Below are 16,104 nucleotides of genomic sequence, written 5' to 3'. Positions count from 1 at the left end.
CTAATTTCTTAGAATTTGGACTTGGAAAAACATAACGTCAAAGCTTTATACTGAAACTTATCAACGTATAAGTATGTATACATGGCTATATCCATCTAGATAGCGATAATACAATATAAAGAAATGAATTAATCATAAACATAAGTACAGAAGCTGAAAACTAAAAACTGTTCTTTCCCATCCACAATTTGAGCAAGAGGTTCTTTTTCTTTCTCATCTGTATGATCAGTAATAAGATAGTTAATTTTGCTGATTTCTTATCTGACAACATTCTTGACTTACACAGTGCATTTAATTGTGCATTTCTTTGAAAGAGGAATTCAGATTAATACATCTGACATGTCTTTCAAAAGATTCTACTTCATGGTTATGGATTTACTTTAGAAAAACAGAGTGTAAATATCTGTGTGTCTGAATTTCAAGATTGTTATTTAAAAGTTCATCTCTTCTGCCCCCAAAATACACAATTTGATTCCTCAAGTTTTCTTTTAATGAAGGCTTTCCAATTAAAAAAGTTCCTTGTTCCCCTTATCAATAACAGTAAGATTTAAACAAGTAATATCTTGCATCAGCCCCTTGTGATGAGTTTGAGAAAACAGAGTCAGCTCACAAAATGTCTCATTATTTTGAGCCATTTAATTTCCATGTTTTCTAAAAGTTCTATAATTTGCTCACATCAAATAGACTTTTAAAATACAATCAATACATTAATGTTTCACTCTACCCGTGTTAGATTTATGATATTTATGAATACACTTGACAGAAAAAGATTTGGTCATAAGTCATGAAAGTGGTCCCACCGAGATTTGAACTCGGATCCTTGGATTCAAAGTCCAAAGTGCTAACCATTACACCATGGAACCTCCCATGTGACAGGGGAGCAAATTGCTGCAGCAATGTGGACATTTCACATTTTTTATGTTCTACAGTCAAAGACAAACAGAATTGTATTACTTTTCTATTCTGTTCAACTTTTGCCCATTGAACTATGTTAGGGAAGTATGTTGCACAAAGGACTCAAGTAACGCTATGACTCTGTTGAACAGTACTTTTTATGTGAGATAAGATTTTGCAATAAAAATTAGGATTTCCCTGTGAATGCAATCTCTTCTGTCAAAACGGAAAGCTCAACCTGGTACAGGTGGGTTGATAGTGTTATGCTTGTCAATCTGGACTCTGAAAACAGGGATCTAAGTACAAAGCTCAGTGGGACTTATCTAAACTTTACGATTTTGTTTCCATTCAGTTCTTAGAAGTATTAATTGGAAAAACATCTCATTTACTTATAAACTTGTACGTATCAACTTATATGTATGTATCTCCCTATATATCGCTATATGTCTATGTATATTTATCGGAAAATATAAATATATACATTATAAAAATACATATAATTAATAGAGGTGAAAATAATGAACAGTTGTTGCCTCTCCGCATTTGAAACATTAACGCCTTCTCCTTCCTCTTCTATATGTCCTGAAATTGAGATAGTCACTTTTTAATCAATTTTGATCTAACAACATAGTTGATTTGTACAAAGCATATCATACGATCTGTGAATAATTTTAAAAAAGAAAATTAGATCAGTGACTTTGAGGCCTCCAAGCAAAAGCTTATATTTCATGATTGCAGATCGACTGTTGAAAATCAGCATGAGAAATGTTTTATTTCACAACTTCCATACTAATATACAAAAAACATTTCTACTATCTGAATGATACCGTCACTGTGGTTCTCTTGGTTTCATTTAAGAAAACATCTCTTTCAAAATGTGCTATATTCGCCTTATCAATAGTGTGGAAATCTTCAAAAAGGTATGCTGGGAATCAGCCCTCTGAAATGCATTTGAGAAAAACAGGATAGGATTTTGTAATGTCACACTATTTTGTCTAGGAATGTGATGTAAAATTATTATAAAGTTCGTATTTCTGTAACTTGTTCAAGCTGTTGGACATTTTGAAAGGAGTAAATATTTGTCTCTTTCAACCTGCTGGTGTTGGATTGGAGCTATCAATAAACAAAGATGACAGAAATGGAAAAGGTCAAGAGTAGTAAAGAAGTACCTCAAAGAATTGGACTGGTACCTTTGCATGCAAAGTCCAAAGTGCCAACCATTGCTCTTTGGAGCCACCCATGTGAGAGACAGAGAAATGGATGTAGTAGTTTGGAAATGTAGAATGTTTTAATATTCTTCAGTCAAAGATGATCATTATTTTGTAAATTGCATGTCCTGATAAACGTTTGCACATTTAACACTGTTATGGAGAATGTAGCTGAAAAGAATCAAATCACATTATCACTCTTTACACTATGAGCATTCAACTGAGATATCTTTTCATCAATGTAAGAAAAGCCCCCGCACTGATGCGCTCTCTTTTGTCTCAATGGAAAAAGCCCTCATGTATGGTGGGGTTCCATGGTGTAATGGTTAGCACTCTGGACTCTGAATCCAGCGATCCGAGTTCAAATCTCGGTGGGACCTGCTTGAATTATAAGATTTAATATTTCACTAATTTCTTAGAATTTGGACTTGGAAAAAAATAACGTCAAAGCTTTATACTGAAACTTATCAACGTATAAGTATGTATACATGGCTATATCCATCTAGATAGCGATAATACAATATAAAGAAATGAATTAATCATAAACATAAGTACAGAAGCTGAAAACTAAAAACTGTTCTTTCCCATCCACAATTTGAGCAAGAGGTTCTTTTTCTTTCTCATCTGTATGATCAGTAATAAGATAGTTAATTTTGCTGATTTCTTATCTGACAACATTCTTGACTTACACAGTGCATTTAATTGTGCATTTCTTTGAAAGAGGAATTCAGATTAATACATCTGACATGTCTTTCAAAAGATTCTACTTCATGGTTATGGATTTACTTTAGAAAAACAGAGTGTAAATATCTGTGTGTCTGAATTTCAAGATTGTTATTTAAAAGTTCATCTCTTCTGCCCCCAAAATACACAATTTGATTCCTCAAGTTTTCTTTTAATGAAGGCTTTCCAATTAAAAAAGTTCCTTGTTCCCCTTATCAATAACAGTAAGATTTAAACAAGTAATATCTTGCATCAGCCCCTTGTGATGAGTTTGAGAAAACAGAGTCAGCTCACAAAATGTCTCATTATTTTGAGCCATTTAATTTCCATGTTTTCTAAAAGTTCTATAATTTGCTCACATCAAATAGACTTTTAAAATACAATCAATACATTAATGTTTCACTCTACCCGTGTTAGATTTATGATATTTATGAATACACTTGACAGAAAAAGATTTGGTCATAAGTCATGAAAGTGGTCCCACCGAGATTTGAACTCGGATCCTTGGATTCAAAGTCCAAAGTGCTAACCATTACACCATGGAACCTCCCATGTGACAGGGGAGCAAATTGCTGCAGCAATGTGGACATTTCACATTTTTTATGTTCTACAGTCAAAGACAAACAGAATTGTATTACTTTTCTATTCTGTTCAACTTTTGCCCATTGAACTATGTTAGGGAAGTATGTTGCACAAAGGACTCAAGTAACGCCATGACTCTGTTGAACAGTACTTTTTATGTGAGATAAGATTTTGCAATAAAAATTAGGATTTCCCTGTGAATGCAATCTCTTCTGTCAAAACGGAAAGCTCAACCTGGTACAGGTGGGTTGATAGTGTTATGCTTGTCAATCTGGACTCTGAAAACAGGGATCTAAGTACAAAGCTCAGTGGGACTTATCTAAACTTTACGATTTTGTTTCCATTCAGTTCTTAGAAGTATTAATTGGAAAAACATCTCATTTACTTATAAACTTGTACGTATCAACTTATATGTATGTATCTCCCTATTTATCGCTATATGTCTATGTATATTTATCGGAAAATATAAATATATACATTATAAAAATACATATAATTAATAGAGGTGAAAATAATGAACAGTTGTTGCCTCTCCGCATTTTAAACATTAACGCCTTCTCCTTCCTCTTCTATATGTCCTGAAATTGAGATAGTCACTTTTTAATCAATTTTGATCTAACAACATAGTTGATTTGTACAAAGCATATCATACGATCTGTGAATAATTTTAAAAAAGAAAATTAGATCAGTGACTTTGAGGCCTCCAAGCAAAAGCTTATATTTCATGATTGCAGATCGACTGTTGAAAATCAGCATGAGAAATGTTTTATTTCACAACTTCCATACTAATATACAAAAAACATTTCTACTATCTGAATGATACCGTCACTGTGGTTCTCTTGGTTTCATTTAAGAAAACATCTCTTTCAAAATGTGCTATATTCGCCTTATCAATAGTGTGGAAATCTTCAAAAAGGTATGCTGGGAATCAGCCCTCTGAAATGCATTTGAGAAAAACAGGATAGGATTTTGTAATGTCACACTATTTTGTCTAGGAATGTGATGTAAAAGTATTATAAAGTTCGTATTTCTGTAACTTGTTCAAGCTGTTGGACATTTTGAAAGGAGTAAATATTTGTCTCTTTCAACCTGCTGGTGTTGGATTGGAGCTATCAATAAACAAAGATGACAGAAATGGAAAAGGTCAAGAGTAGTAAAGAAGTACCTCAAAGAATTGGACTGGTACCTTTGCATGCAAAGTCCAAAGTGCCAACCATTGCTCTTTGGAGCCACCCATGTGAGAGACAGAGAAATGGATGTAGTAGTTTGGAAATGTAGAATGTTTTAATATTCTTCAGTCAAAGATGATCATTATTTTGTAAATTGCATGTCCTGATAAACGTTTGCACATTTAACACTGTTATGGAGAATGTAGCTGAAAAGAATCAAATCACATTATCACTCTTTACACTATGAGCATTCAACTGAGATATCTTTTCATCAATGTAAGAAAAGCCCCCGCACTGATGCGCTCTCTTTTGTCTCAATGGAAAAAGCCCTCATGTATGGTGGGGTTCCATGGTGTAATGGTTAGCACTCTGGACTCTGAATCCAGCGATCCGAGTTCAAATCTCGGTGGGACCTGCTTGAATTATAAGATTTAATATTTCACTAATTTCTTAGAATTTGGACTTGGAAAAAAATAACGTCAAAGCTTTATACTGAAACTTATCAACGTATAAGTATGTATACATGGCTATATCCATCTAGATAGCGATAATACAATATAAAGAAATGAATTAATCATAAACATAAGTACAGAAGCTGAAAACTAAAAACTGTTCTTTCCCATCCACAATTTGAGCAAGAGGTTCTTTTTCTTTCTCATCTGTATGATCAGTAATAAGATAGTTAATTTTGCTGATTTCTTATCTGACAACATTCTTGACTTACACAGTGCATTTAATTGTGCATTTCTTTGAAAGAGGAATTCAGATTAATACATCTGACATGTCTTTCAAAAGATTCTACTTCATGGTTATGGATTTACTTTAGAAAAACAGAGTGTAAATATCTGTGTGTCTGAATTTCAAGATTGTTATTTAAAAGTTCATCTCTTCTGCCCCCAAAATACACAATTTGATTCCTCAAGTTTTCTTTTAATGAAGGCTTTCCAATTAAAAAAGTTCCTTGTTCCCCTTATCAATAACAGTAAGATTTAAACAAGTAATATCTTGCATCAGCCCCTTGTGATGAGTTTGAGAAAACAGAGTCAGCTCACAAAATGTCTCATTATTTTGAGCCATTTAATTTCCATGTTTTCTAAAAGTTCTATAATTTGCTCACATCAAATAGACTTTTAAAATACAATCAATACATTAATGTTTCACTCTACCCGTGTTAGATTTATGATATTTATGAATACACTTGACAGAAAAAGATTTGGTCATAAGTCATGAAAGTGGTCCCACCGAGATTTGAACTCGGATCCTTGGATTCAAAGTCCAAAGTGCTAACCATTACACCATGGAACCTCCCATGTGACAGGGGAGCAAATTGCTGCAGCAATGTGGACATTTCACATTTTTTATGTTCTACAGTCAAAGACAAACAGAATTGTATTACTTTTCTATTCTGTTCAACTTTTGCCCATTGAACTATGTTAGGGAAGTATGTTGCACAAAGGACTCAAGTAACGCCATGACTCTGTTGAACAGTACTTTTTATGTGAGATAAGATTTTGCAATAAAAATTAGGATTTCCCTGTGAATGCAATCTCTTCTGTCAAAACGGAAAGCTCAACCTGGTACAGGTGGGTTGATAGTGTTATGCTTGTCAATCTGGACTCTGAAAACAGGGATCTAAGTACAAAGCTCAGTGGGACTTATCTAAACTTTACGATTTTGTTTCCATTCAGTTCTTAGAAGTATTAATTGGAAAAACATCTCATTTACTTATAAACTTGTACGTATCAACTTATATGTATGTATCTCCCTATATATCGCTATATGTCTATGTATATTTATCGGAAAATATAAATATATACATTATAAAAATACATATAATTAATAGAGGTGAAAATAATGAACAGTTGTTGCCTCTCCGCATTTGAAACATGAGCGCCTTCTCCTTCCTCTTCTATATGTCCTGAAATTGAGATAGTCACTTTTTAATCAATTTTGATCTAACAACATAGTTGATTTGTACAAAGCATATCATACGATCTGTGAATAATTTTAAAAAAGAAAATTAGATCAGTGACTTTGAGGCCTCCAAGCAAAAGCTTATATTTCATGATTGCAGATCGACTGTTGAAAATCAGCATGAGAAATGTTTTATTTCACAACTTCCATACTAATATACAAAAAACATTTCTACTATCTGAATGATACCGTCACTGTGGTTCTCTTGGTTTCATTTAAGAAAACATCTCTTTCAAAATGTGCTATATTCGCCTTATCAATAGTGTGGAAATCTTCAAAAAGGTATGCTGGGAATCAGCCCTCTGAAATGCATTTGAGAAAAACAGGATAGGATTTTGTAATGTCACACTATTTTGTCTAGGAATGTGATGTAAAAGTATTATAAAGTTCGTATTTCTGTAACTTGTTCAAGCTGTTGGACATTTTGAAAGGAGTAAATATTTGTCTCTTTCAACCTGCTGGTGTTGGATTGGAGCTATCAATAAACAAAGATGACAGAAATGGAAAAGGTCAAGAGTAGTAAAGAAGTACCTCAAAGAATTGGACTGGTACCTTTGCATGCAAAGTCCAAAGTGCCAACCATTGCTCTTTGGAGCCACCCATGTGAGAGACAGAGAAATGGATGTAGTAGTTTGGAAATGTAGAATGTTTTAATATTCTTCAGTCAAAGATGATCATTATTTTGTAAATTGCATGTCCTGATAAACGTTTGCACATTTAACACTGTTATGGAGAATGTAGCTGAAAAGAATCAAATCACATTATCGCTCTTTACACTATGAGCATTCAACTGAGATATCTTTTCATCAATGTAAGAAAAGCCCCCGCACTGATGCGCTCTCTTTTGTCTCAATGGAAAAAGCCCTCATGTATGGCGGGGTTCCATGGTGTAATGGTTAGCACTCTGGACTCTGAATCCAGCGATCCGAGTTCCAATCTCGGTGGGACCTGCTTGATTTATGAGATTTAATATTTCACTAATTTCTTAGAAATTGGACTTGGAAAAACATAACGTCAAAGCTTTATACTGAAACTTATCAACGTATAAGTATGTATACATGGCTATATCCATCTAGATAGCGATAATACAATATAAATAAATGAATTAATCATAAACATAAGTACAGAAGCTGAAAACTAAAAACTGTTCTTTCCCATCCACAATTTGAGCAAGAGGTTCTTTTTCTTTCTCATCTGTATGATCAGTAATAAGATAGTTAATTTTGCTGATTTCTTATCTGACAACATTCTTGACTTACACAGTGCATTTAATTGTGCATTTCTTTGAAAGAGGAATTCAGATTAATACATCTGACATGTCTTTCAAAAGATTCTACTTCATGGTTATGGATTTACTTTAGAAAAACAGAGTGTAAATATCTGTGTGTCTGAATTTCAAGATTGTTATTTAAAAGTTCATCTCTTCTGCCCCCAAAATACACAATTTGATTCCTCAAGTTTTCTTTTAATGAAGGCTTTCCAATTAAAAAAGTTCCTTGTTCCCCTTATCAATAACAGTAAGATTTAAACAAGTAATATCTTGCATCAGCCCCTTGTGATGAGTTTGAGAAAACAGAGTCAGCTCACAAAATGTCTCATTATTTTGAGCCATTTAATTTCCATGTTTTCTAAAAGTTCTATAATTTGCTCACATCAAATAGACTTTTAAAATACAATCAATACATTAATGTTTCACTCTACCCGTGTTAGATTTATGATATTTATGAATACACTTGCCAGAAAAAGGTTTGGTCATAAGTCATGAAAGTGGTCCCACCGAGATTTGAACTCGGATCCTTGGATTCAAAGTCCAAAGTGCTAACCATTACACCATGGAACCTCCCATGTGACAGGGGAGCAAATTGCTGCAGCAATGTGGACATTTCACATTTTTTATGTTCTACAGTCAAAGACAAACAGAATTGTATTACTTTTCTATTCTGTTCAACTTTTGCCCATTGAACTATGTTAGGGAAGTATGTTGCACAAAGGACTCAAGTAACGCTATGACTCTGTTGAACAGTACTTTTTATGTGAGATAAGATTTTGCAATAAAAATTAAGATTTCCCTGTGAATGCAATCTCTTCTGTCAAAACGGAAAGCTCAACCTGGTACAGGTGGGTTGATAGTGTTATGCTTGTCAATCTGGACTCTGAAAACAGGGATCTAAGTACAAAGCTCAGTGGGACTTATCTAAACTTTACGATTTTGTTTCCATTCAGTTCTTAGAAGTATTAATTGGAAAAACATCTCATTTACTTATAAACTTGTACGTATCAACTTATATGTATGTATCTCCCTATATATCGCTATATGTCTATGTATATTTATCGGAAAATATAAATATATACATTATAAAAATACATATAATTAATAGAGGTGAAAATAATGAACAGTTGTTGCCTCTCCGCATTTGAAACATGAGCGCCTTCTCCTTCCTCTTCTATATGTCCTGAAATTGAGATAGTCACTTTTTAATCAATTTTGATCTAACAACATAGTTGATTTGTACAAAGCATATCATACGATCTGTGAATAATTTTAAAAAAGAAAATTAGATCAGTGACTTTGAGGCCTCCAAGCAAAAGCTTATATTTCATGATTGCAGATCGACTGTTGAAAATCAGCATGAGAAATGTTTTATTTCACAACTTCCATACTAATATACAAAAAACATTTCTACTATCTGAATGATACCGTCACTGTGGTTCTCTTGGTTTCATTTAAGAAAACATCTCTTTCAAAATGTGCTATATTCGCCTTATCAATAGTGTGGAAATCTTCAAAAAGGTATGCTGGGAATCAGCCCTCTGAAATGCATTTGAGAAAAACAGGATAGGATTTTGTAATGTCACACTATTTTGTCTAGGAATGTGATGTAAAAGTATTATAAAGTTCGTATTTCTGTAACTTGTTCAAGCTGTTGGACATTTTGAAAGGAGTAAATATTTGTCTCTTTCAACCTGCTGGTGTTGGATTGGAGCTATCAATAAACAAAGATGACAGAAATGGAAAAGGTCAAGAGTAGTAAAGAAGTACCTCAAAGAATTGGACTGGTACCTTTGCATGCAAAGTCCAAAGTGCCAACCATTGCTCTTTGGAGCCACCCATGTGAGAGACAGAGAAATGGATGTAGTAGTTTGGAAATGTAGAATGTTTTAATATTCTTCAGTCAAAGATGATCATTATTTTGTAAATTGCATGTCCTGATAAACGTTTGCACATTTAACACTGTTATGGAGAATGTAGCTGAAAAGAATCAAATCACATTATCGCTCTTTACACTATGAGCATTCAACTGAGATATCTTTTCATCAATGTAAGAAAAGCCCCCGCACTGATGCGCTCTCTTTTGTCTCAATGGAAAAAGCCCTCATGTATGGCGGGGTTCCATGGTGTAATGGTTAGCACTCTGGACTCTGAATCCAGCGATCCGAGTTCCAATCTCGGTGGGACCTGCTTGATTTATGAGATTTAATATTTCACTAATTTCTTAGAAATTGGACTTGGAAAAACATAACGTCAAAGCTTTATACTGAAACTTATCAACGTATAAGTATGTATACATGGCTATATCCATCTAGATAGCGATAATACAATATAAATAAATGAATTAATCATAAACATAAGTACAGAAGCTGAAAACTAAAAACTGTTCTTTCCCATCCACAATTTGAGCAAGAGGTTCTTTTTCTTTCTCATCTGTATGATCAGTAATAAGATAGTTAATTTTGCTGATTTCTTATCTGACAACATTCTTGACTTACACAGTGCATTTAATTGTGCATTTCTTTGAAAGAGGAATTCAGATTAATACATCTGACATGTCTTTCAAAAGATTCTACTTCATGGTTATGGATTTACTTTAGAAAAACAGAGTGTAAATATCTGTGTGTCTGAATTTCAAGATTGTTATTTAAAAGTTCATCTCTTCTGCCCCCAAAATACACAATTTGATTCCTCAAGTTTTCTTTTAATGAAGGCTTTCCAATTAAAAAAGTTCCTTGTTCCCCTTATCAATAACAGTAAGATTTAAACAAGTAATATCTTGCATCAGCCCCTTGTGATGAGTTTGAGAAAACAGAGTCAGCTCACAAAATGTCTCATTATTTTGAGCCATTTAATTTCCATGTTTTCTAAAAGTTCTATAATTTGCTCACATCAAATAGACTTTTAAAATACAATCAATACATTAATGTTTCACTCTACCCGTGTTAGATTTATGATATTTATGAATACACTTGACAGAAAAAGATTTGGTCATAAGTCATGAAAGTGGTCCCACCGAGATTTGAACTCGGATCCTTGGATTCAAAGTCCAAAGTGCTAACCATTACACCATGGAACCTCCCATGTGACAGGGGAGCAAATTGCTGCAGCAATGTGGACATTTCACATTTTTTATGTTCTACAGTCAAAGACAAACAGAATTGTATTACTTTTCTATTCTGTTCAACTTTTGCCCATTGAACTATGTTAGGGAAGTATGTTGCACAAAGGACTCAAGTAACGCTATGACTCTGTTGAACAGTACTTTTTATGTGAGATAAGATTTTGCAATAAAAATTAAGATTTCCCTGTGAATGCAATCTCTTCTGTCAAAACGGAAAGCTCAACCTGGTACAGGTGGGTTGATGGTGTTATGCTTGTCAATCTGCACTCTGAAAACAGGGATCTAAGTACAAAGCTCAGTGGGACTTATCTAAACTTTACAATTTTGTTTCCATTCAGTTCTTAGAAGTATTAATTGGAAAAACATCTCATTTACTTATAAACTTGTACGTATCAACTTATATGTATGTATCTCCCTATATATCGCTATATTTCTATGTATATTTATCGGAAAATATAAATATATACATTATAAAAATACATATAATTAATAGAGGTGAAAATAATGAACAGTTGTTGCCTCTCCGCATTTGAAACATGAGCGCCTTCTCCTTCCTCTTCTATATGTCCTGAAATTGAGATAGTCACTTTTTAATCAATTTTGATCTAACAACATAGTTGATTTGTACAAAGCATATCATACGATCTGTGAATAATTTTAAAAAAGAAAATTAGATCAGTACCTTTGAGGCCTCCAAGCAAAAGCTTATATTTCATGATTGCAGATCGACTGTTGAAAATCAGCATGAGAAATGTTTTATTTCACAACTTCCATACTAATATACAAAAAACATTTCTACTATCTGAATGATACCGTCACTGTGGTTCTCTTGGTTTCATTTAAGAAAACATCTCTTTCAAAATGTGCTATATTCGCCTTATCAATAGTGTGGAAATCTTCAAAAAGTTATGCTGGGAATCAGCCCTCTGAAATGCATTTGAGAAAAACAGGATAGGATTTTGTAATGTCACACTATTTTGTCTAGGAATGTGATGTAAAAGTATTATAAAGTTCGTATTTCTGTCAAGCTGTTGGACATTTTGAAAGGAGTCAATATTTGTCTCTTTCAACCTGCTGGTGTTGGATTGGAGCTATCAATAAACAAAGATGACAGAAATGGAAAAGGTCAAGAGTAGTAAAGAAGTACCTCAAAGAATTGGACTGGTACCTTTGCATGCAAAGTCCAAAGTGCCAACCATTGCTCTTTGGAGCCACCCATGTGAGAGACAGAGAAATGGATGTAGTAGTTTGGAAATGTAGAATGTTTTAATATTCTTCAGTCAAAGATGATCATTATTTTGTAAATTGCATGTCCTGATAAACGTTTGCACATTTAACACTGTTATGGAGAATGTAGCTGAAAAGAATCAAATCACATTATCACTCTTTACACTATGAGCATTCAACTGAGATATCTTTTCATCAATGTAAGAAAAGCCCCCGCACTGATGCGCTCTCTTTTGTCTCAATGGAAAAAGCCCTCATGTATGGTGGGGTTCCATGGTGTAATGGTTAGCACTCTGGACTCTGAATCCAGCGATCCGAGTTCAAATCTCGGTGGGACCTGCTTGAATTATAAGATTTAATATTTCACTAATTTCTTAGAATTTGGACTTGGAAAAACATAACGTCAAAGCTTTATACTGAAACTTATCAACGTATAAGTATGTATACATGGCTATATCCATCTAGATAGCGATAATACAATATAAAGAAATGAATTAATCATAAACATAAGTACAGAAGCTGAAAACTAAAAACTGTTCTTTCCCATCCACAATTTGAGCAAGAGGTTCTTTTTCTTTCTCATCTGTATGATCAGTAATAAGATAGTTAATTTTGCTGATTTCTTATCTGACAACATTCTTGACTTACACAGTGCATTTAATTGTGCATTTCTTTGAAAGAGGAATTCAGATTAATACATCTGACATGTCTTTCAAAAGATTCTACTTCATGGTTATGGATTTACTTTAGAAAAACAGAGTGTAAATATCTGTGTGTCTGAATTTCAAGATTGTTATTTAAAAGTTCATCTCTTCTGCCCCCAAAATACACAATTTGATTCCTCAAGTTTTCTTTTAATGAAGGCTTTCCAATTAAAAAAGTTCCTTGTTCCCCTTATCAATAACAGTAAGATTTAAACAAGTAATATCTTGCATCAGCCCCTTGTGATGAGTTTGAGAAAACAGAGTCAGCTCACAAAATGTCTCATTATTTTGAGCCATTTAATTTCCATGTTTTCTAAAAGTTCTATAATTTGCTCACATCAAATAGACTTTTAAAATACAATCAATACATTAATGTTTCACTCTACCCGTGTTAGATTTATGATATTTATGAATACACTTGACAGAAAAAGATTTGGTCATAAGTCATGAAAGTGGTCCCACCGAGATTTGAACTCGGATCCTTGGATTCAAAGTCCAAAGTGCTAACCATTACACCATGGAACCTCCCATGTGACAGGGGAGCAAATTGCTGCAGCAATGTGGACATTTCACATTTTTTATGTTCTACAGTCAAAGACAAACAGAATTGTATTACTTTTCTATTCTGTTCAACTTTTGCCCATTGAACTATGTTAGGGAAGTATGTTGCACAAAGGACTCAAGTAACGCTATGACTCTGTTGAACAGTACTTTTTATGTGAGATAAGATTTTGCAATAAAAATTAGGATTTCCCTGTGAATGCAATCTCTTCTGTCAAAACGGAAAGCTCAACCTGGTACAGGTGGGTTGATAGTGTTATGCTTGTCAATCTGGACTCTGAAAACAGGGATCTAAGTACAAAGCTCAGTGGGACTTATCTAAACTTTACGATTTTGTTTCCATTCAGTTCTTAGAAGTATTAATTGGAAAAACATCTCATTTACTTATAAACTTGTACGTATCAACTTATATGTATGTATCTCCCTATATATCGCTATATGTCTATGTATATTTATCGGAAAATATAAATATATACATTATAAAAATACATATAATTAATAGAGGTGAAAATAATGAACAGTTGTTGCCTCTCCGCATTTTAAACATGAGCGCCTTCTCCTTCCTCTTCTATATGTCCTGAAATTGAGATAGTCACTTTTTAATCAATTTTGATCTAACAACATAGTTGATTTGTACAAAGCATATCATACGATCTGTGAATAATTTTAAAAAAGAAAATTAGATCAGTGACTTTGAGGCCTCCAAGCAAAAGCTTATATTTCATGATTGCAGATCGACTGTTGAAAATCAGCATGAGAAATGTTTTATTTCACAACTTCCATACTAATATACAAAAAACATTTCTACTATCTGAATGATACCGTCACTGTGGTTCTCTTGGTTTCATTTAAGAAAACATCTCTTTCAAAATGTGCTATATTCGCCTTATCAATAGTGTGGAAATCTTCAAAAAGGTATGCTGGGAATCAGCCCTCTGAAATGCATTTGAGAAAAACAGGATAGGATTTTGTAATGTCACACTATTTTGTCTAGGAATGTGATGTAAAAGTATTATAAAGTTCGTATTTCTGTAACTTGTTCAAGCTGTTGGACATTTTGAAAGGAGTAAATATTTGTCTCTTTCAACCTGCTGGTGTTGGATTGGAGCTATCAATAAACAAAGATGACAGAAATGGAAAAGGTCAAGAGTAGTAAAGAAGTACCTCAAAGAATTGGACTGGTACCTTTGCATGCAAAGTCCAAAGTGCCAACCATTGCTCTTTGGAGCCACCCATGTGAGAGACAGAGAAATGGATGTAGTAGTTTGGAAATGTAGAATGTTTTAATATTCTTCAGTCAAAGATGATCATTATTTTGTAAATTGCATGTCCTGATAAACGTTTGCACATTTAACACTGTTATGGAGAATGTAGCTGAAAAGAATCAAATCACATTATCGCTCTTTACACTATGAGCATTCAACTGAGATATCTTTTCATCAATGTAAGAAAAGCCCCCGCACTGATGCGCTCTCTTTTGTCTCAATGGAAAAAGCCCTCATGTATGGCGGGGTTCCATGGTGTAATGGTTAGCACTCTGGACTCTGAATCCAGCGATCCGAGTTCCAATCTCGGTGGGACCTGCTTGATTTATGAGATTTAATATTTCACTAATTTCTTAGAAATTGGACTTGGAAAAACATAACGTCAAAGCTTTATACTGAAACTTATCAACGTATAAGTATGTATACATGGCTATATCCATCTAGATAGCGATAATACAATATAAATAAATGAATTAATCATAAACATAAGTACAGAAGCTGAAAACTAAAAACTGTTCTTTCCCATCCACAATTTGAGCAAGAGGTTCTTTTTCTTTCTCATCTGTATGATCAGTAATAAGATAGTTAATTTTGCTGATTTCTTATCTGACAACATTCTTGACTTACACAGTGCATTTAATTGTGCATTTCTTTGAAAGAGGAATTCAGATTAATACATCTGACATGTCTTTCAAAAGATTCTACTTCATGGTTATGGATTTACTTTAGAAAAACAGAGTGTAAATATCTGTGTGTCTGAATTTCAAGATTGTTATTTAAAAGTTCATCTCTTCTGCCCCCAAAATACACAATTTGATTCCTCAAGTTTTCTTTTAATGAAGGCTTTCCAATTAAAAAAGTTCCTTGTTCCCCTTATCAATAACAGTAAGATTTAAACAAGTAATATCTTGCATCAGCCCCTTGTGATGAGTTTGAGAAAACAGAGTCAGCTCACAAAATGTCTCATTATTTTGAGCCATTTAATTTCCATGTTTTCTAAAAGTTCTATAATTTGCTCACATCAAATAGACTTTTAAAATACAATCAATACATTAATGTTTCACTCTACCCGTGTTAGATTTATGATATTTATGAATACACTTGACAGAAAAAGGTTTGGTCATAAGTCATGAAAGTGGTCCCACCGAGATTTGAACTCGGATCCTTGGATTCAAAGTCCAAAGTGCTAACCATTACACCATGGAACCTCCCATGTGACAGGGGAGCAAATTGCTGCAGCAATGTGGACATTTCACATTTTTTATGTTCTACAGTCAAAGACAAACAGAATTGTATTACTTTTCTATTCTGTTCAACTTTTGCCCATTGAACTATGTTAGGGAAGTATGTTGCACAAAGGACTCAAGTAACGCTATGACTCTGTTGAACAGTACTTTTTATGT

At 33.6% G+C, this 16,104-nt stretch overlaps 13 non-coding genes across 13 annotated transcripts; 6 read left to right on the top strand and 7 right to left on the bottom strand.

Annotated features, from left to right (window-relative positions):
• Positions 1-791: 791 nt before the first annotated feature.
• On the bottom strand, positions 792-863 carry TRNAQ-UUG (transfer RNA glutamine (anticodon UUG)). Its single transcript has one exon. It is a non-coding gene; the product is annotated as a tRNA-Gln (tRNA).
• A 1,547-nt stretch (positions 864-2,410) lies between these two features.
• Positions 2,411-2,482, top strand: TRNAQ-CUG (transfer RNA glutamine (anticodon CUG)). The gene has a single exon. It is a non-coding gene; the product is annotated as a tRNA-Gln (tRNA).
• An 818-nt stretch (positions 2,483-3,300) lies between these two features.
• On the bottom strand, positions 3,301-3,372 carry TRNAQ-UUG (transfer RNA glutamine (anticodon UUG)). Its single transcript has one exon. It is a non-coding gene; the product is annotated as a tRNA-Gln (tRNA).
• Positions 3,373-4,919: 1,547 nt separating this feature from the next.
• Positions 4,920-4,991, top strand: TRNAQ-CUG (transfer RNA glutamine (anticodon CUG)). Its single transcript has one exon. It is a non-coding gene; the product is annotated as a tRNA-Gln (tRNA).
• An 818-nt stretch (positions 4,992-5,809) lies between these two features.
• Positions 5,810-5,881, bottom strand: TRNAQ-UUG (transfer RNA glutamine (anticodon UUG)). The gene has a single exon. It is a non-coding gene; the product is annotated as a tRNA-Gln (tRNA).
• Positions 5,882-7,428: 1,547 nt separating this feature from the next.
• On the top strand, positions 7,429-7,500 carry TRNAQ-CUG (transfer RNA glutamine (anticodon CUG)). The gene has a single exon. It is a non-coding gene; the product is annotated as a tRNA-Gln (tRNA).
• An 818-nt stretch (positions 7,501-8,318) lies between these two features.
• TRNAQ-UUG (transfer RNA glutamine (anticodon UUG)) lies at positions 8,319-8,390 on the bottom strand. The gene has a single exon. It is a non-coding gene; the product is annotated as a tRNA-Gln (tRNA).
• A 1,547-nt stretch (positions 8,391-9,937) lies between these two features.
• Positions 9,938-10,009, top strand: TRNAQ-CUG (transfer RNA glutamine (anticodon CUG)). The gene has a single exon. It is a non-coding gene; the product is annotated as a tRNA-Gln (tRNA).
• Positions 10,010-10,827: 818 nt separating this feature from the next.
• Positions 10,828-10,899, bottom strand: TRNAQ-UUG (transfer RNA glutamine (anticodon UUG)). The gene has a single exon. It is a non-coding gene; the product is annotated as a tRNA-Gln (tRNA).
• A 1,539-nt stretch (positions 10,900-12,438) lies between these two features.
• On the top strand, positions 12,439-12,510 carry TRNAQ-CUG (transfer RNA glutamine (anticodon CUG)). The gene has a single exon. It is a non-coding gene; the product is annotated as a tRNA-Gln (tRNA).
• An 818-nt stretch (positions 12,511-13,328) lies between these two features.
• Positions 13,329-13,400, bottom strand: TRNAQ-UUG (transfer RNA glutamine (anticodon UUG)). The gene has a single exon. It is a non-coding gene; the product is annotated as a tRNA-Gln (tRNA).
• Positions 13,401-14,947: 1,547 nt separating this feature from the next.
• Positions 14,948-15,019, top strand: TRNAQ-CUG (transfer RNA glutamine (anticodon CUG)). The gene has a single exon. It is a non-coding gene; the product is annotated as a tRNA-Gln (tRNA).
• Positions 15,020-15,837: 818 nt separating this feature from the next.
• TRNAQ-UUG (transfer RNA glutamine (anticodon UUG)) lies at positions 15,838-15,909 on the bottom strand. Its single transcript has one exon. It is a non-coding gene; the product is annotated as a tRNA-Gln (tRNA).
• Between the last annotated feature and the right edge of the window lie 195 nt (positions 15,910-16,104).

This window comes from Lissotriton vulgaris, unplaced genomic scaffold, assembly GCF_964263255.1.
Source record: "Lissotriton vulgaris unplaced genomic scaffold, aLisVul1.2 SCAFFOLD_714, whole genome shotgun sequence".
NCBI lineage: Eukaryota > Metazoa > Chordata > Amphibia > Caudata > Salamandridae > Lissotriton > Lissotriton vulgaris.
The sequence above is the reverse complement of the archived record's forward strand: the minus strand, read 5'-3'. Positions and strand labels throughout refer to the sequence as shown.